At 45.8% G+C, this 18757-nt stretch overlaps 1 pseudogene; it reads right to left on the bottom strand.

The window, feature by feature from the left end:
• The window catches only part of LOC141213637 (uncharacterized), an 81967-nt pseudogene extending 66654 nt beyond the window's left edge, over positions 1–15313 (bottom strand).
• Positions 15314–18757: the final 3444 nt, after the last annotated feature.

Raw genomic sequence — 18757 nt, 5'->3', positions numbered from 1 at the left:
CGGGGATCCCATCAGCACCAGGGGCTTTGTTATTTTGAAAAGCTTTTAAAGCTTCCTGCATCTCCTCCAGGGTGATTGGTGCATCTAGTTGCTCTCTCTGGCTATCTGTCAGACTTGGTATTTGCATATCATGAAGGTATAGATCTATGTCCCTTTGCGCCTTAGTCAGTTTGGACGCATATAATTGTCTATAGAACCGAAAAAATTCTTCCATTATAGCCTTTGAATCATTAATTACCACACCCTTAGTATCCCTGACAGCTGTAATCATAGGAGCCCCAGCTTGGGCCCTAGCTATAGTGGCTAGCAGGTGCATCGCACTTTCTCCCTCCACACAAAACCGCTGTCTAAGAAAGAATCGTCTACGTTCTGCTTGTTTCAATATATGGTCATTTAGTGTAGCCTGTGCCCGCGTCCAGCGTTCCCCATTCTCCACGATTGGAGACTCAACATACCCCTGTTCCAGTATGTCTACTTCCCTCCGCAACTCCTGAGTACGAGCCCTGTTTTTGGATTTGATCACGGAAATTTCCTTAATCAGGATCCCCCTTAAGAACGCCTTCATGGCTTCCCATACCGTATTTAAAGGAGCAGAGCCTATATTGTCTCTAAAGAAATGAGCCAATTTACCTTCTAAATCTAACTGTTCCCCGAATACGTCCAGCCAGCAAGGACCAAACCTCCACAATGCCCTTCTGTTTATGATGCCAGGATCTACCCCCAGAACAACCAATAATGGAGAATGATCAGATAACAATCTTGTGCAGTATTCTACTTTAGTGACTAGAGGGACCAGATGACTATTTCCCAGAGCCAGGTCAATTCTGGACAGAGAGGAATAGGATGCCGAATAACACGAACACTGTTTAACACTAGGGAAACGAACCCGCCACACATCCACCATATTGACTCCCTGTAGGACCCCTGCCAACGATGTCTCCCGAGCAGCCCCTCCCCCCACACTTATCAAGCTCAGCGTGTAGATACATATCAAAATCACCGATAACCAACAGGGGTATAGTAGCAAATTCCGTTATCCACGGGAATAGTTGTCGTAGAGTCTGTATAGAGAAAGGTGGAGGAACATACAGAGCAATTAGGCAAATTCTAAGCCCAGCCACTCTGCACACTAGACACACATACCTACCCTCTCTGTCACAAATACTTCCCTCACATTCAAAGGGCAAATTCGGATGAATCAATACACTAACCCCTCTAGAGTATGTACTATGTATAGAGTGATAGGCCGGCCCCCTCCAAAGCTTGCTCAGTGCCGCAGCGGCCTCCGTATTGCAATGCGTTTCTTGCAGACAGATTATCGACTCCCGATATTCCTTAAGATATTTAAGTGCCGCAAATCTTTTGTTGTGATCTCCCATACCTCTAATATTCCAGGATACTACATTAATCTGCTTAACCATGTTTTAATGATTAAAGATGAACTGTCACATGTCCCCCTCTGTACCCACACGTGTGTCTGATCATCAAGATTATGGTATTGTAATAATACACAGTCTGCACCAATCAAAGTAAATTCTGTTCTTTTACCCCCCCTCACTACCTCATTTAACATCCCCCTTCCTTGATCAAATGAATACCAACAGCCGTAACATATCTGTTTGCATCTTTAATACTAGGCAACCACCCCATCCATGAATTGGTACGATTGTGAGTGGTTGCTCCACCAGTATTTTGCACCTGCGCTGCCCCCACCTTTATCATGGGGGTCTGCGGCATCCTGCTAGTGCATTTGTTATATGATTTGGTGTTAGTAAGGATGTATCTTTTTCTGTGATTTTTTTTAAATTTTGACCTATGTTAGCCGTCATTATTCACCAACACAATAACAGTTCACAGTCTAATAGAAAACCTCATAGGATGAACCAGTAGAGCGAGGTGTTCAACTGTTTGTTAATTCTGCCTCCCAAATATGGAATAAAAAGCCACCAAACAATATTATGTAGGTGAAATAATACCAATAAAAACTTCTACTCATCTCACAAAAAACAAGTCCCCACTCATGTCCATCATCTGTCAGTGGAAAACCAGAGGTTTCCACATTATTAGTGGCTCAAAGGCTATTGAAAAGCAACATGGCTTCCATAAACCAATCCAGCAATATCCACGCTCCCAAAGTCAAATCTCCCCCTCGCTTCGGAGGCATGCAGTGCGCCCAAACCACATTTAGCAGCCATGTATTTGGCATTACTATAGTGAGAAGAACCCACTTAATTTACGGTGTGTGTCTCCTGGAGCACAATCTGGGCACTATGTGTTGGGTAATGAAATTATATATTTGTAATTTTCACTCTCCAACATCCACTGCGTGCTAATTTCTGGAAAGTGCCTGTGGAGTCAAAATAGTCACTACTCCTATAGATTATTTCACTGAGGGTTATAATTTCCAAAATGGAGTCACTTTATGGGGATTTCTACTGCTCTGGTTTTCTGCAATTTGGTCACATTAGGGCTTCTGCAAATGGTGTGTCCCATCTCCTCTGGGATCTGCTCCTGCGACGTCTGCTTCTGTCACCAGGAGCCGCCTTATTCATCCTGCAGGCGGCGCTGGTGATGGAGGAGACGTCAGAACTAGAAGCTCTGGGCGGCCCAGGCTCTGTCCAGCCACTAAGATTAGGGTGCCTGGGACCTGTAGTACTATCCAGTCTGGCAATATGGGTGTGTGTGCTGTCCAGCTGGAGTAATCTGCTTCCTTGCTTCAGCCAACTGGAAAGCACCGCACCCTACTAAAGCTGGAAGCATATTGCCGGAAGCTGCCAGATACAGCCTTGTTCTCCTCTGGTTCAGTCCTCTGTGCTCAGCTCCCGGCTTGTGTATTTGCTTCCTGCTGTGACCTCGGCCCGTTTACGGACTACTTTTGTGTGATTTTGTATTTTCTCTGCTCTCCTGGTTCTGACCCGGCTATCTGACTATTCTTCTTGGCATCTCACACCACAGAACATTAGGTAACACTGTGGCCCAAGCTTAGGGGGTCTCTCTCTAAGTACAAATCCATGTAGAGGGGTTAAAGGCAAACCCTGGGATCTGGATAATGGAGTAGATAGCGCTAAGCCTGTTCGTGGTGGCCATCTTTTGAGCTGCCAGGTGACAACGAACAGTGTCCCCAATACATTGTGTCTGCACACTATCCCAGCAAGATCTGCATTCAAATAGCTAAATGGAGCACCTTCCTTTCTTAACCTTCCATGTGCCCAGACAGTAGTGTACAACCGTATATAGGGGATTGTCAGATCCAAGAGAAGTTGGAATATTATTTGTAAGATCCATTTGTTTCCTATTATCCTTTGTGAAGAATTCCAAAATTATCACCACATAAAGTGACACACGTCAGATTTGAAAAATGGGCCCAGATAGGAACACAAAACTGTCTGCAGGAAGGGGTTAAATCAGAGTATTTTGGGCACTAACTACTATAGTCAAAAACTGTGAGTATAGACTATAACATCTACTGAAACGATCAAACTCAACAGTCTCCATCAGTAATAAATGAGTAACTAGTGGTGAAACCTCTCTGGGGTAATTGGAGTCTGGGGCTCGGTGGCTCTTGGCAATCTAAACTATCGTAAGGGACAATATTTTCTATCAGATGAGTTTCAAGAAGAAATATTACACATTCAAAGAGAACTTTTTATAATAATGCAGAGCTGAGGTGTCTTAAATTTAGCTTAGAGATATATCATGGCACAGGTGTAATGTTTTTTGTTTAGTTTATCACAATCCTGTTTGAAATTAGTCGGTTTTAAAAGAAATTGAAAAGTCAGGATAAAGGGAAACTCTGCTGTTATTGGACAGAAATTCACACTTGGCCCTCACTGCACATTTAATGTTGTTGATCATAAAAGTGAAGTTTGGCCAGAAAGACTAGACCTGGTCTTGTAGAGCCCATAAGAGCACATTCAGCAGCACAGAAGGGAGAGAAGGTAGATTCATCCAATAAGATATCAGGGTTCTAGGAAGCCAACAGCATCATTACCCTCCGCTTTCTCTTACAGGCCCATCATAATATTTTTCTTCAAGTAATTTTCTGGCTTTGTGGTTTACAGATCTGGGCAGGTAACGTCTCCTAATCACACGGAGTAGGTGGATCCTCCAGGTTGTAAGTTCTATGGAAAAGGGTTTCAATGCCCAAAATCATTTGAACAGTTTTGGGTGGAAGAGAATGTTGTGGTCTAGAGGCAAAATGGTGATCACACAATTGTAATACGGCCGGACTACACCACCGATAAAGCAGCCACAGCCGGTGACTGAGAAGAATCTGTGACTTCTCAGCATTTAGTGGTTACTACTCACCTGGGTAGTCATATGTAGGAATCTCCTCTTTACACCGCTCATCACCCCTTACATATGTCTCTGTAGTATTAATATGGGTCAGATCTTCACCCTGAAACAAATATTGTAAGTCACAAACAGATGAGAAGTCACATCTATGATCGGCTGTAATCCTGCCATCTCCACCGTTCTCATTACACAAATAGAAAACACATAATACTGGTGGATAAAACAAGACTGAACACAAGACCTTCACAGCCGTCTACACATCATAGGGGAGATCTCATGACACCTTCTCTCCATCTACCTGATGAGCCTGAGGAACATTGGGATCTTCTTGTTTACAGTCCTGTGGAAGAAGAGGACGGGGACATCTCTCTGGTGTTGTCCTCTTACTGGATAGATCTGTAGGAAACACATACAGGGACTGAATTCATTCTTTACATACAGATAATTATAGGCCGTGTGTATTTAGTCCTGTCTATTACCTGGTGATGTGAGGGGCTGGGGAACCTCCATCATGACGTCTTTGTACAAATCTTTGTGTCCTTCTAAATACTCCCACTCCTCCATGGAAAAATAGACGGCGACATCCTGACACCTTATAGGAACCTGACACATACAATGATACAGTCATCCCCCCGATCCTTTCATTGTGTTACTGTATAATTTCCCAGTATTCCCAGCAGTGTCACCTCTCCAGTTAGCAGCTCAATCAATTTGTAGGTGAGTTCTAGGATCTTCTGCTCATTGATGTCCTCATGTATCATGGCTTGAGATGGAGGCCCTGTGAATGGGCTCAGGGGTCTTTCCCATCCCTCAGACACATGGATCTGACAGCGCTCACTAGAGGTTTTCTTCACTACTGTGTAATTCTGGTTATGGAGAGACACATTAATAAATCTCACTACAGACATTTCCAGAGTCCTCACCTCTCCAGTTCTGTCCATCTGTTATTCCCATAGATAAGAATGATGTAATGTGACGTCATCAGAATCTCTCACCTCTCCAGTAAGCCGGAAGAGGATCTCTAGGGTGAAGTGTAATATCCTCTCCGTCATCTTGTCTCTGTCCAAATCCATCTTTGATGGGTAAAATCAGGAAAATTCTCTTTAATAGATCTTCACTGAGAGGATCCGATATTGTATGGACCTGAATGAGAAGATGATGAGCCGAATACAATTACTGGAGATAATAAAGGGAAACATATGAGGAGATATATTATTTTACAGTATTTAGTTTTCTGCTTTACATCTAGTAATAAAGCCTATATATTTTAGGCCACAGACAACAAGCAGTTTCTTCCTTGGAGTCTGCAGCTGAACACGTTTCTCATAGACTCATCTTCCTTATTGCTAATTCTCGTCTTATTTACCGACACTGGAATCGGCATTAGCAATACTGCAGGAGATATTCATTACACGTAACATGAGAAATAACTACTTCATGAGGACGACATTCATCTTCTACTATGGCTCTAGAAACATATTTAGCCAGAGTGCTTCACTGACTACATCTCCACCGGTCGTCTATATGAATGCTTCCCATCTTCCCTGGACTGTAATCTTCTATCACGTTAGATCTCATGTTTGATTCACACACAGAAGTTTGAGGCTTTGACACAGGGTAAGGTTTTTAATATTATACAGAGTAGGACTATCCCAAATGGGTTCACCTTGCCATGGTGTGATAGCTTTCATGCTATTTTTGATCAAAAACAGACCGCCAGGGGGAGCCGCCTGAAAAATGCTCGAGTTTCCCATAGACTTACATTGGGCTCGTTGCTCGGGTCTGGGACTGATGCTTGGCTTTGATATCTGACTTTTCTCACACATCAGAATAAGAATCACAATTACTAAGCATTATCATGGTTAATCTCATAAGCCAAGAAAAACCTGTAGGGACACTGAACTTTTTATTATTAATTATTATTATTATTACTATTATCCTTTCTAACCAAAACTATGTGACACAGATGCCTTACCATTAAACTGTAGGTTTATTATTTGATTATTTAGGTAGTGATATATAATTATAATAATTACATAGCAAAAGTAAATTGGGAGTTTGCAGCCAGTTCTTGGGTGGATGGAAAGAAAAATGACAAAGAAATGTTATCATTAGACCCCTTTAAGAAATGATGCAAATGAACAGTCACTTGGAAATAGATATGTAGTAAATTAGTACCTCCCAATTTACTTTGGCTATGTAATTTACCATGCAAATACACAGCGTGTCTGAAACTCTTAACACGTCAGGATGACAATCAAAATGTCAGATATTAAAAGTAAAACACCCCTGTAGTTTGTGTGCTAAATAGGGATAGTTAAAAAAATAATAATATTTCTATTGGGATTTGAACTGTGACACTTTAGTTTCAGAGGCTGATGCCTTACCATTGAGCTATCCAGGCAAGTGACCAGGCAAGTGATAGTAACTAGCAGCTTTTCTTATCTTATGAGATCAACCATGAAAATACTCAGGGTGACTAAAAGTCATTGTGATTCTGATTCTGATGTTTGAAGAAAGTCACACATCAGACTCACACATCAAAATCAAACATCATTTGAATTTGTCTTGCTTGCAGCCTGTGCATAAGTCCCAATGAGTTTCAATCAGATTTGCACTGAAAAGCATATAACCAGATGGAACTCCTAGGTTTCTTCAACTGAGTTAATAGCTCAGTGGTTAGTGCACTGGTGTCTTGATACAGAATTTTAGGTTCAAGTCCCATCAGCGAACAGTGACTTTTTTTTTTATTATTATTATTATTACTACAGTTGTAAAAGTCACTTATCAAAATCACTTTTCAGAAACACTTGTCAGACAGGGTATTTAGCCTCAAACTGACATCATTATGATGTTTAATTTTGATATCTGATCATATCCTAAAATGGACACTGTACTCCTGTAACTGTGTTAACCCCTCTAGTTGCTGGATGCTTCTGGAGCACAACACTTCCTGTCTCATGTGCTTGTGTTACTGCTAATAGTTGCTGAATGCTTTTAAAGCAACAGCACTACTTCTGCATGTCACACTCTGCAACAGCACTACTTCTGCATGTCACAACGGGCATTGCAGAAAATGACCTTGGTGGATGACGTTCAGGCCTTGCTAACGGTGTTTGAAAGGGTAGCTGAGAGGGAGAAACTTGCGCCAGAGCAGTGGGCTGAGGTATTGGCGCCATACTTGACGGGAGAGCCCCAGAAGGTGTACTATGATTTAGCTTTGCAGGACGCCAAAGGGTATGGCAAGCTAAAAACTGAGATTCTCGCCTACTTGGGGGTGACAATGACTATCAGGGCGCAGTGGGTTCACCGCTGGGGTAATCACCGGGACAAACCACTTAGCTTCCAAATGTTTGACCTGTTGCACCTGGTCCAGAAGTTGCTGGTACCGGATTCCCCTACACCTGCGCAGATGGTAGAGCGGGTGGTGATGGACCGGTTTGTGCACTCCCTGCCAAGGCCCATACAGGCTTGGGTTGCCCAGGGTGATCCCTGGAATGCGGATGACCTGGTTGGACTGGTCAAGAGATACCAGGGGGTTGAAGGTTCCTTGGGAAGGCAGCCCACTCCATACTGGGGTTCCCAACAGGGGGCGGAGACTCAAAAGGGGGTGGGCCATCCAAGGTCCAAAGGGGCGGGGGAGGTGGTGCCTAAGGTCCCTACAGGTGATGTTGTTTACTGGAGGTGCCACGGCCCAGGCCATATAGCCGCCCATTGTCCGCTGAGCCGATGGACTGTAGCATAGGACGCCATTGTTCATATTAAGCTTATCCGACCTGCAGTGTGAAATGTCAACCCAGCGAGGGGCCACAAGCATGTGTTGTGAAGGTGAACAGACAGGAGGTAACGGCACTGCTAGAATCCGGGAGTCTGGTGACCCTTATGATGGCCACCCTTCCTCTTCAAATGATCCCGGGGAAAAAAAGTTGGCGATCGGTGCATTCATGGTAATGCTAAGGACTAGCCCATGGCCAGAGTAGACATTGAAATGGCTCACGGTACTGAGTCCCACGAGGTTGGCGTCGTTCAGGACTTGTTGCACCCTTTTACTATAGGCTGGGACTTTTGTTTGTTTTGGGATGTGTGGGGGAAGAGTTCTAAGTTCGCTGGCTCAGATAAGAAACCAGTTAACCCTGAGGAGGTATCACCACACCCAGAGTCAGACAGGTTTCCCATTTGTGTCCTTATTGGGGATAAGGAGGTAGTGCCCCCCGAGTTTGCCATTCCGGAGTTAGGGGTGACCAGTGAGAATTTTGGGTTTGCCCAACATAGGGACCCAACTCTGAAGGAAGCCTTTAATAATGTCACTGTTATAAATGGGGTTACACAGGAGCTGGGGGTTGACACAAGGTTTCCCCATTTTATGATGAGTGGGGAGTCGTACCGGGTCAAGAAAGTGAGGGAGGAGCGAGTGGAGCAGTTAATAGTGCCAGGCCCCTATAGACAGAAGGTGTTGGACATGGCCCATTGACATGTCTTGGGGAGATATCTGGGAGTGGAAAAAACGCAGGAATAGATTGTGCAGAGGTTCTATTGGCCCGGATGTAAGTATTGCAAGTCTTGCCCTACACGCCAGTTAACCGCCCCCACCTCTCACTTTCGAAGTCCCCTTGTGCCTTTGCCCATTATTGTAGAGCATTCAAGAGAATTGCTATGGAAATTGGTTGGTCCCCTGATTGAATCTGCTCGTGGGCAACATCAAAATACACTGCTCAAAAAAATAAAGGGAAAACTCAAATAACACTTCCTAGATCTGAATGAATGAAATATTCTCATTGAATACTTTGTTCTGTACAAAGTTGAATGTGCTGACAACAAAATCACACAAAAATCATCAATGAAATCAAATTTATTAACCAATGGAGGCCTGGATTTGGAGCCACCCCCAAAATTAAAGTGGAAAAACACACTACAGGCTGATCCAACTTTGATATGTCGTTAAAACAAGTCAAAATGAGGCTCAGTATTGTGTGTGGCCTCCACGTGCCTGTTTGACCTCCCTACAACGCCTGGGCATGCTCCTGATGAGGTTGTGGATGGTCTGCTGTGGGATCTCCTCTCAGACCTGGACTAAAGCATCCGCCAACTCCTGGACAGTCTGTGGTGCAATGTGACGTTGGTGGAAATTTGCTCACTGAGTTCCTTTGGAGCTTGTGAATCCAGTCTGGAAATCCACTCACTTTCCATTTTGAGGATACATCTAATGAGATCACCTCCTCTCACATTGGGTTTAACCACCTCAATGATGCAAAAGGAGATGTCTCTGGTTTCACCTCAATGTACACTGTTCATGTGTCTCACTAATGAGGTGTCCCGGCCATGGCGTATTTCGCCCAAATGCCCCCCCCACAATCCTCTTGGTCGTGCATACATAGAATCATAGAATCATAGAATGGTAGAGTTGGAAGGGACCTCCTGGGTCATCTGGTCCAACCACCTGCTCAAAGCAGGATTCACTAGATCATCTCAGACAGATGTCTGTCCAGCCTCTGTTTGAAGACGTCCATTGAAGGGGAACTCACCACCTCTCGTGGCAGCCTGTTCCACTCATTAATCACCCTAACTGTCAAAAAGTTTTTTCTAATATCTAATCTGTGTCTCCTCCCATTTAGTTTCATCCCATTGCTTCTAGTCTTTCCTTGTGCAAATGAGAATAAAGATGATCCTTCTACAATGTGACAGCCCTTGACATATTTGTAGACAGCTATTAAGTCTCCTCTCAGTCTTCTTTTTTGCAAGCTAAACATTCCCAAATCCTGCAACCGTTCCTCATAGGACATGGTTTGCAGACCAGTCACCATTCTGGTCGCTCTTCTCTGAACTTGCTCCAGTTTGTCGATGTCTTTTTTAAAATGTGGTGCCCAAAACTGTACACAGTATTCCAGATGAGGTCTGACCAAAGAGGAGTAAAGACCGATAATGACTTCACGTGATCTAGACTGTATGCTTCTGTTAATGCATCCCAGAATTGTATTTGCCTTTTTTGCTGCTGCATCACACTGTTGACTCATGTTCAGTCTATGATCTATTAGTATACCTAAGTCTTTTTCACATGTACTGTTGCTTAGCTCTATTCCTCCCATTCTGTATATGCTTTTTTTCATTTTTATTGCCCAGATGTAGTACTTTGCATTTTTCCCTGTTAAAAACCATTCTGTTGGTTGCTGCCCACTGCTCCAGTTTATTTAGGTCTTTTTGAATCCTTTCTCTCTCTTCTCTAGTATTAGCTATCCCTCCTAGCTTTGTGTCATCAGCAAATTTAATCAGTTTACCCTCAATTCCTTCATCTAAATCATTGATAAAGATGTTGAACAATACAGGTCCCAGGACGGAGCCCTGTGGTACCCCACTTGAGACATTCATCCAGCTGGATGTGAAGCCATTTACAACCACCCTTTGAGTCCGATCACTAAGCCAGTTATGAATCCACCTAACAGTTGCCTGGTCCATTGCATACTTGGTCATTTTTTCAATAAGGATGATGTGAGATACTTTGTCAAATGCTTTGCTGAAGTCAAGATATACTATATCTACAGCATTTCCCTGATCCACCCAGTCAGTGATTCTGTCATAGAAGGAAATTAAGTTAGTCTGACATGACTTGTTAGTTACAAACCCATGCTGACTCTGGTTAATCACTTCATTCTTATCCATGTACTTACATACATGTTGTTTAATAATTTGTTCAAAGATCTTTCCTGGTATAGAAGTCAGACTCACCGGCCTATAGTTCCCTGGGTCCACCTTCTTCCCCTTTTTGAAGATAGGAACAACATTTGCTCTTCTCCAGTCTTCTGGGACTTCTCCTGTTCTCCAAGAATTTTCAAAGATTATGGAGAGTGGTTCTAAAATTTCTTCTACAATCTCCTTCAGTACTCTGGGGTGTAATTCATCTGGACCTGGAGACTTGAACTCATTTATGTTAGCTAAATATTCCCTCACAATCTTTCTGTTTACTGATAACTTGGATTCCTCTATTCCTTTAAAAGGACAGTGAAGATCAGTTGATGTTACATTTTCTTTCTGAGAGAAAACAGATGCAAAATAGGAATTAAAAAGTTCGGCCTTCTCAACATCCTCTCTTACCATTTCTCCATTTTCATCCTGTAAAAATCCTATAGCATCTTTGACTTTTCTTTTACTTTTGACATACCCCCAAAATCCTTTTTTATTGCTTTTGACATCTCTTGCCAGCCTTAATTCATTGTCAGCTTTAGCTAACCTGATACGTGCCCTGCAGGATCTGCAGACTGCATTATAATCTTCTTTAGATATGCCTCCCTCTTTCCATTTAATAAACATTTCTTTCTTTCTTTTTAGCATGTGTTTAAGTTCTGTGTTCATCCATCCTGGTTTCCTTAAATGCTTCCCATTCTTCCTACTTTTCGGGATTGTTAACGATTGTGCTTTGAGAATCTCATTTTTAAAAATTTCCCATCCTTCCTGGACATTTTTGTCCTTAAGGACATCCAGCCATTGGATCCCTCCTATTCTCTTTCTGAGTCTCTTAAAATCTGCCTTTCTAAAATCTAACCTTGAAGTTTGAGTCTTCACATGTCTTCCTCCTCTAGTTATCCAAAATTCTATAATAGCATGATCGCTGCCTCCTAGGGTCCCAGCCACCTTTACCTCCTCAACCATTTCCTCCCTGTTTATAAGGATTAGATCCAAAGTAGCAGATCCCCTTGTTTTCTCCCCTACCTTTTGGAAGATAAAGTTGTCAGCAAGAGAGGATAAGGGGGCAGTTGTATGTGGCCACATATACAAGTCCTGAGGTTTTACAGTTGGAATAATCCCTCTGGAAAAAGGCTTCAACCGTACATGTACAACTTTCTCCACAACTAAAGAAACCACAGATTCTTCTACCTAGCCAAGTTTTTATAGAAACTATGCACTAAACGGTCCATAATTGACCAACCCTTTATGAAAGTTATTGTGGGAGTAGATCCCACAGCACCCTCAGGTCCGGGTCGACCACAAGTACACCCTAGTGTTTTCTGAGGATATTAAAGATATGGTCACTCTGATTGTGACAAGTTCCTACTACTCGTGTTATCCCATATTTTTCTTGGTCTCTTGGTTAGGCATGGAGGAGTGTCCGTCTATCCTGTTTTTCTGCAAACAATTGTGCGTAATCCAAAATGTACTGTGGGTACCTTTTTCCTTGAATCTGGTGTTCATGTCTATTGCCTGTATATTAATATCTGTGACATTAGAGCAGTTTCTACTCAACTGTAAAAATTGGCCCTTGAATATTGCTTGTTTTTTTTTAGTAATTTAATAGTTTATTAGTGCTCATAGGTTAATGGTAGATGAGTGTCCCTACGGTCCCATCCCGTTCTTTCTTGAGTAAGGCAACTGGTAATAATTAAACTCTGATATAAATCTAAGGCCGACTCTATGGATATTGAGTTCCCTGACAAATTCAAGAAATTGCTCACTCGTCTCTGACCAGATGATAAAAATGTTGTCAATATATCTATATCATACCTCAATATATGGATGCCACCACTTATGATCATCACTGAATATTGTGGTTTCCTCCTATGAGCCCAGAAATAGGTTAGCATACGAGGGGGCACAGGGGCTCCCCATCGCAGTACCCCTGAACTGGTGGAAGTACTTCCTGTCAAAAAGAAATATGTTATGAGTAAGAGTGAGTTTTAGAAGATCCTCCATGAAGTCATTATGTCTGCTACACTCTATTGATCTCAATTTCAAGAAACGTCTTACTCCTCTGATACCATCATCATGCGGTATATTACTGTACAAAGCCTCGATATCTAGTAAGGCCTGCTCCCCTACATGCAAGTATACATGCTCGAGGGTATACATGGAGGGGAGCAGGCAAAGGGAAAACTATTTCCCAGAAGGATTATTCCAACTGCAGGACCTCATTCGGTACTGTGGAAATATTATACTGTGTGTGGGGGGATGGTGGTAGTGTAGGAATATAATATACACCTGTTTAAATGGAATGTGTTCATTCCCTTGTAATCTTGACATATTTCATGTTCATCCCATGTGCAAGATACACAAGAAATCCATAATATCTCTCCATATGTTTGGACCTGTATGTTTTTAAGTTCATTCTTTTTATTTATTCCTGATCTTCATCCTTTTTAATACGTCCCGTAACATTAAACTGTGTGGGGGGCATCATACATCCAGCATAAGGGGCATAATGGGGGCATTACACTGTGTGGGGGCATCATACATACTGCATAAGGGGCATTACACTGTGTGGGGGCACCAAACATCCTGCATAAGGAGCATAATGGGGGCATTACACTGTGTGGGGGCACCAAACATCCTGCATAAGGGGCATAATGGGGGCATTACACTGTGTGGGGGCATCATACATACTGCATAAGGGGCATAATGGGGGCATTACACTGTGGGGGCATCATACATCCCGCATAAGGGGCATAATGGGGGCATTACACTGTGTGGGGCATCATACATACTGCATAAGGGGCATAATGGGGGCATTACACTGGGTGGGGGCATCATACATCCTGCATAAGGGGCATAATGGGGACATTACACTGTGTTGAGGCATCATACATCCCGCATAAGGGGCATACTGGGGGCATTACACTGTGTGGGGCATCATACATACTGCATAAGGGGCATAATGGGGGCATTACACTGTGTGCGGCATCATACATACTGCATAAGGGGCATAATCGGGGCATTACACTGTGTGGGGGCATCATACATCCTGCATAAGGGACATAATGGGGGCATTACACTGTGTGGGGGCATCATACATCCTGCATAAGGGACATAATGGGGGCATTACACTGTGTGGGAACATCATACATCCTGCATAAGGGACATAATGGGGGCATTACACTGTGTGGGAACATCATACATCCTGCATAAGGGGCATAATGGGGGCATTACACTGTGTGGGGGCATCATACATCCTGCATAAGGGGCATTACACTGTGTGGGGGGCATAACACATACTGCATAAGAGCCATAATGGGGGCATTACACTGTGTGGGGGCATCTTACATACTGCATAAGGGGCATTACACTATGTGGGGGCATCATACATCCTGCATAAGGGGCATAATGTGGGCATTACACTGTGTTGGGGCATCATACATCCCGCATAAGGGGCATAATGGGGGCATTACACTGTGTGGCGCAACATACATACTGCATAAGGGGCATAATGGGGGCATTACACTGTGTGGGGGCATCATACATTAAGCATAAGGGGCATAATGGGGGCATTACACTGTGTAGGGGCATCATACATCCCACATAAAGGGCATAATGGGGGCATTACACTGTGTGGGGGCATCATACATCCCACATAAAGGGCATAATGGGGGCATTACACTGTGTGGGGGCATCATACATCCCACATAAAGGGCATAATGGGGGCATTACACTGTGTGGGGCATCATACATACTGCATAAGGGGCATAATGGGGGCATTACACTGTGTTGGGGCATCATACATCCTGCATAAGGGGCATAATGGGGGCATTATACTGTGTGGGGGCATCATACATACTGCATAAGGGGCATCATGGGGGCATTACACTGTATGGGGCATCATACATACTGTATAAGGGGCATAATGGGGGCATTACACTGTGTGGGGGCATCATACATCCTGCATAAGGGGCATAATGGGGGCATTACACTGTGTGGGGGCATCATACATCCTGCATAAGGGGCATAATGGGGGCATTACACTGTGGGGGTCAGTAAAGGGGTCCTGTACTATGAGAACAATACGTTTCCTCCCTTCCTGTCTCCATAGTTGGGTCGTATGTATCTATTACAGGAAACAGAACAAAAACCTTATGATTCTTATAAAGGGGCAACACAAGACCCCAAAAGAGTCTCGGTGCTGAAGGGGTTAATGCCCCCTGGGCCCAGTAATGGGGTCTCCACATACCTCCACCTGCAGAGCCGCCACCACATATATGGCTGCTCTGTGCGCACAGGAGCTGTGATGAGGTCACAGGAGGGGAGGAGTCAGGGGTCACATGATCAGGGGCCTCAGTGGATGCAGGACTCTGCTGTGCTGGTTGTCATGGTGCTGGATGAGCTGAAGTTTATGTGTGGGGTCAGGAGGGGTTTACAGTGTGGATGTAGCAGAGCCGTGTGTGTACGAGGTGTACGGAGCAGAGCCGCGTGTGTACGAGGTGTACGGAGCAGAACCGCGTGTGTACGAGGTGTACGGAGCAGAGCCGCGTGTGTACGAGGTGTACGGAGCAGAGCCGTGTGTGTACGAGGTGCACGGAGCGGAGCCGCGTGTGTACGAGGTGTACGGAGCGGAGCCGCGCGTGTACGAGGCGTACGGAGCGGAGCCGCGCGTGTACGAGGCGTACAGAGCAGAGCCGCGTGTGTACGAGGCGTACGGAGCAGAGCCGCGTGTGTACGAGGTGTACGGAGCAGAGCCGCGCGTGTACGAGGTGTACGGAGCGGAGCCGTGTGTGTACGAGGTGTACGGAGCGGAGCCGCGTGTGTACGAGGTGTACGGAGCGGAGCCGCGTGTGTACGAGGCGTACAGAGCAGAGCCGCGTGTGTACGAGGTGTACGGAGCAGACCCGCGTGTACGAGGTGTACAGAGCAGAGCCGCGTGTGTACGAGGCGTACGGAGCAGAGCCGCGTGTGTACGAGGTGTACGGAGCAGAGCCGCGTGTGTACGAGGTGTACGGAGCAGAGCCGCGTGTGTACGAGGTGTACGGAGCCGCGTGTGTACGAGGCGTACGGAGCAGAGCCGCGTGTGTACGAGGCGTACGGAGCAGAGCCGCGTGTGTACGAGGTGTACGGAGCAGAGCCGCGTGTGTACGAGGTGTACGGAGCGGAGCCGCATGTGTACGAGGTGTACGGAGCGGAGCCGCGCGTGTACGAGGCGTACGGAGCAGAGCCGCGCATGTACGAGGCGTACGGAGCGGAGCCGCGCATGTACGAGGCGTACGGAGCGGAGCCGCGCGTGTACGAGGCGTACGGAGCGGAGCCGCGCGTGTACGAGGCGTACGGAGCGGAGCCGCGCGTGTACGAGGCGTGCGGAGCCGAGCGTGTACGAGGCGTACGGAGCCGCGCGTGTACGAGGCGTACGGAGCGGAGCCGAGCGTGTACGAGGCGTACGGAGCGGAGCCGCGCGTCTACGAGGCGTACAGAGCGGAGCCACGTGTGTACGAGATGTACGGAGCGGAGCCGTGTGTGTACGAGGTGTACGGAGCGGAGCCGTGTGTGTACGAGGTGTACGGAGCGGAGCCGTGTGTGTACGAGGTGTACGGAGCGGAGCCGTGTGTGTACGAGGTGTACGGAGCGGAGCCGTGTGTGTACGAGGTGTACGGAGCGGAGCCGCGCGTGTACGAGGCGTACGGAGCGGAACTGTGTGTACGAGGTGTACGGAGTAGAGAACTGCGGAGCAGAGACGCACGTGTACGAGTTGTAGGGAGCAGAGCCGCGTGTTTACGAGGTGTACAGAGCGGAGCTGTGTGTACGGAGCGGAGCCATGTGTGTACGAGGTGTACGGAGCGGAGCCATGTGTGTACGGAGCGGCCAAAAGCAAAGCCCTCTAGGTGTAAAGAACATACGACCCCCTAAAATGACCCCATTTCGGACACTGTACCCACCAGGGAAGTCATCTGAGGGTGTATTGGGCGTTCCTGCGTTCTTATCCCACAGGGGTCTCACTGATTTCTTTACCACTCGGTTGTGTGTAAATAATATTACATTTGCTCAGAGCCGCAGCGAGGGGTTCAGCCAGGGGCGGACACACCACCGATGCACCCGGGCCCAGAGGTGGATGGGGGCCCATGCAGGAAGGGGAGTAGTGCTCAGGCATTAGACCACGCAGCTGCTATGGGGCCCCTTGACTGAGGGCTGATGCTGCTTAACCCCGTCCACTCCCACCCATAATGATTTTTGATACCCTGGGCAGAGTGCGGGCATTGAAAAATAGGGTATGTCATGCAGGAGAGAGGCCACTGGCCAATGAACGCTGCCCCATCAGACTGATGAGAGCGCTCATTGGCTGCTGTGTCTGTCCTCCTGCAGGGTCTTACAGTGGCTCTTCTGCCTCCTGCTGTTCCTTTCCCAGCAGCATTTCCTCAAAGAGTAGAGGGTGAGGGAGGAGAGTCCACAGCATCAGACAGCACGCAGGAGCAGGAAGCTGATATCATTCCTGTCTGCTGTGTCCTCTCCTCCACAGTGGGTTCTGCAGCCCTCTCCAGAAGACCGTGATATCATGAAAGATTAGTATATAAGTGTATGTATATGTGCGGGGCTGCCGCCAGGAATTTCAGGCCCCATACTGGTCAATAAAATTTTGGGCCCCTTGAGACTCCGCCCAGGCTCCACCCCAGCTCCACCTCCACTCCTCAAACCTTCCACAGTCACACCGCCCACTCTTGGAAAAACTCCACTTCTGCACCACATCCTTATCAATCACACATTAAGGGTATGTGCCCACGCTCAGGAGGCGCCTGCAGCACCGAAGCTGCGGGATAGCCGTGCGGCTTCTGCCCTCAATTTATGCAATCGAGTGGCACGATTTTTTTTTTGCACATGTGGAGTTTTCTCATAGATGTTAGTCTGTGGAGAAAGTCCACATGTGGACCCGCAAGAGAAATTGACATGCTGCAGGTCTGAAAGACGTACTGCATCTCAGTTTCCGTGGGTGATCCATAGGTGCACAGAGTCGCATAGTGGACATGGGATTTCTAGAAATCCTATCCACTATGCTGTAACACCAGACTGCTGCAGGTTTGATGCTGCATAAGCATGCAGTGTCAAACACACAGCGGCTCCTGACCATGTGCACATACCCTAACAGTTCCCATAGAACACCATATCACATATATAGCAGCAGCTTTTGTTTTGGCCAAAAGATTTTGTAAGCCGCCGCCACGACAAGGTAGACTCTTCTGGCAGGGCCCTACTCTACTCTAACCTATTAAACATTTCTTAAAATATCCAGTACTCTATTTAGGTATATTTTTCTTTAAGGGAATATGTCACATAGATTTTTTCAAATAATATCACATACAAAGGGACAAAAACCGTCACACCATGGCCGGACTGCATATTACCACCACATAGTGACCAAATAATACCACATACAAAGAATACCGACACACGATGACTAGACCACATATCACCACATAGTGACCAAATAATACTACATACAAGGAGCAAATATTATTATTATTATTTATTATTATAGCGCCATTTATTCCATGGCGCTTTACATGTGAAAAAGGGGGCATAATACAAGAACAATTTCAATAATCTTGAACACAATGTGACAGCGACTGGTAGAGGCGGAGCGAGGACCCTGCCCGCGAGGGCTCACAATCTACGAGGGATGGGTGAGGATACAGTAGGTGAGGGTAGAGCTGGTTGTGCAGCGGTATGGTGGAGCGGTGGTTACTGCAGGTTGTAGGCTTGTCGGAAGAGGTGGGTCTTCAGGTTCCTT

Source organism: Phyllobates terribilis, unplaced genomic scaffold (assembly GCF_046119375.1).
Source record: "Phyllobates terribilis strain yellow unplaced genomic scaffold, ASM4611937v1 Scaffold_200__1_contigs__length_3551848, whole genome shotgun sequence".
Taxonomy (NCBI): domain Eukaryota; kingdom Metazoa; phylum Chordata; class Amphibia; order Anura; family Dendrobatidae; genus Phyllobates; species Phyllobates terribilis.
Note: the sequence above shows the minus strand (reverse complement) of the source record. Positions and strands in the feature narration are given on the sequence as shown.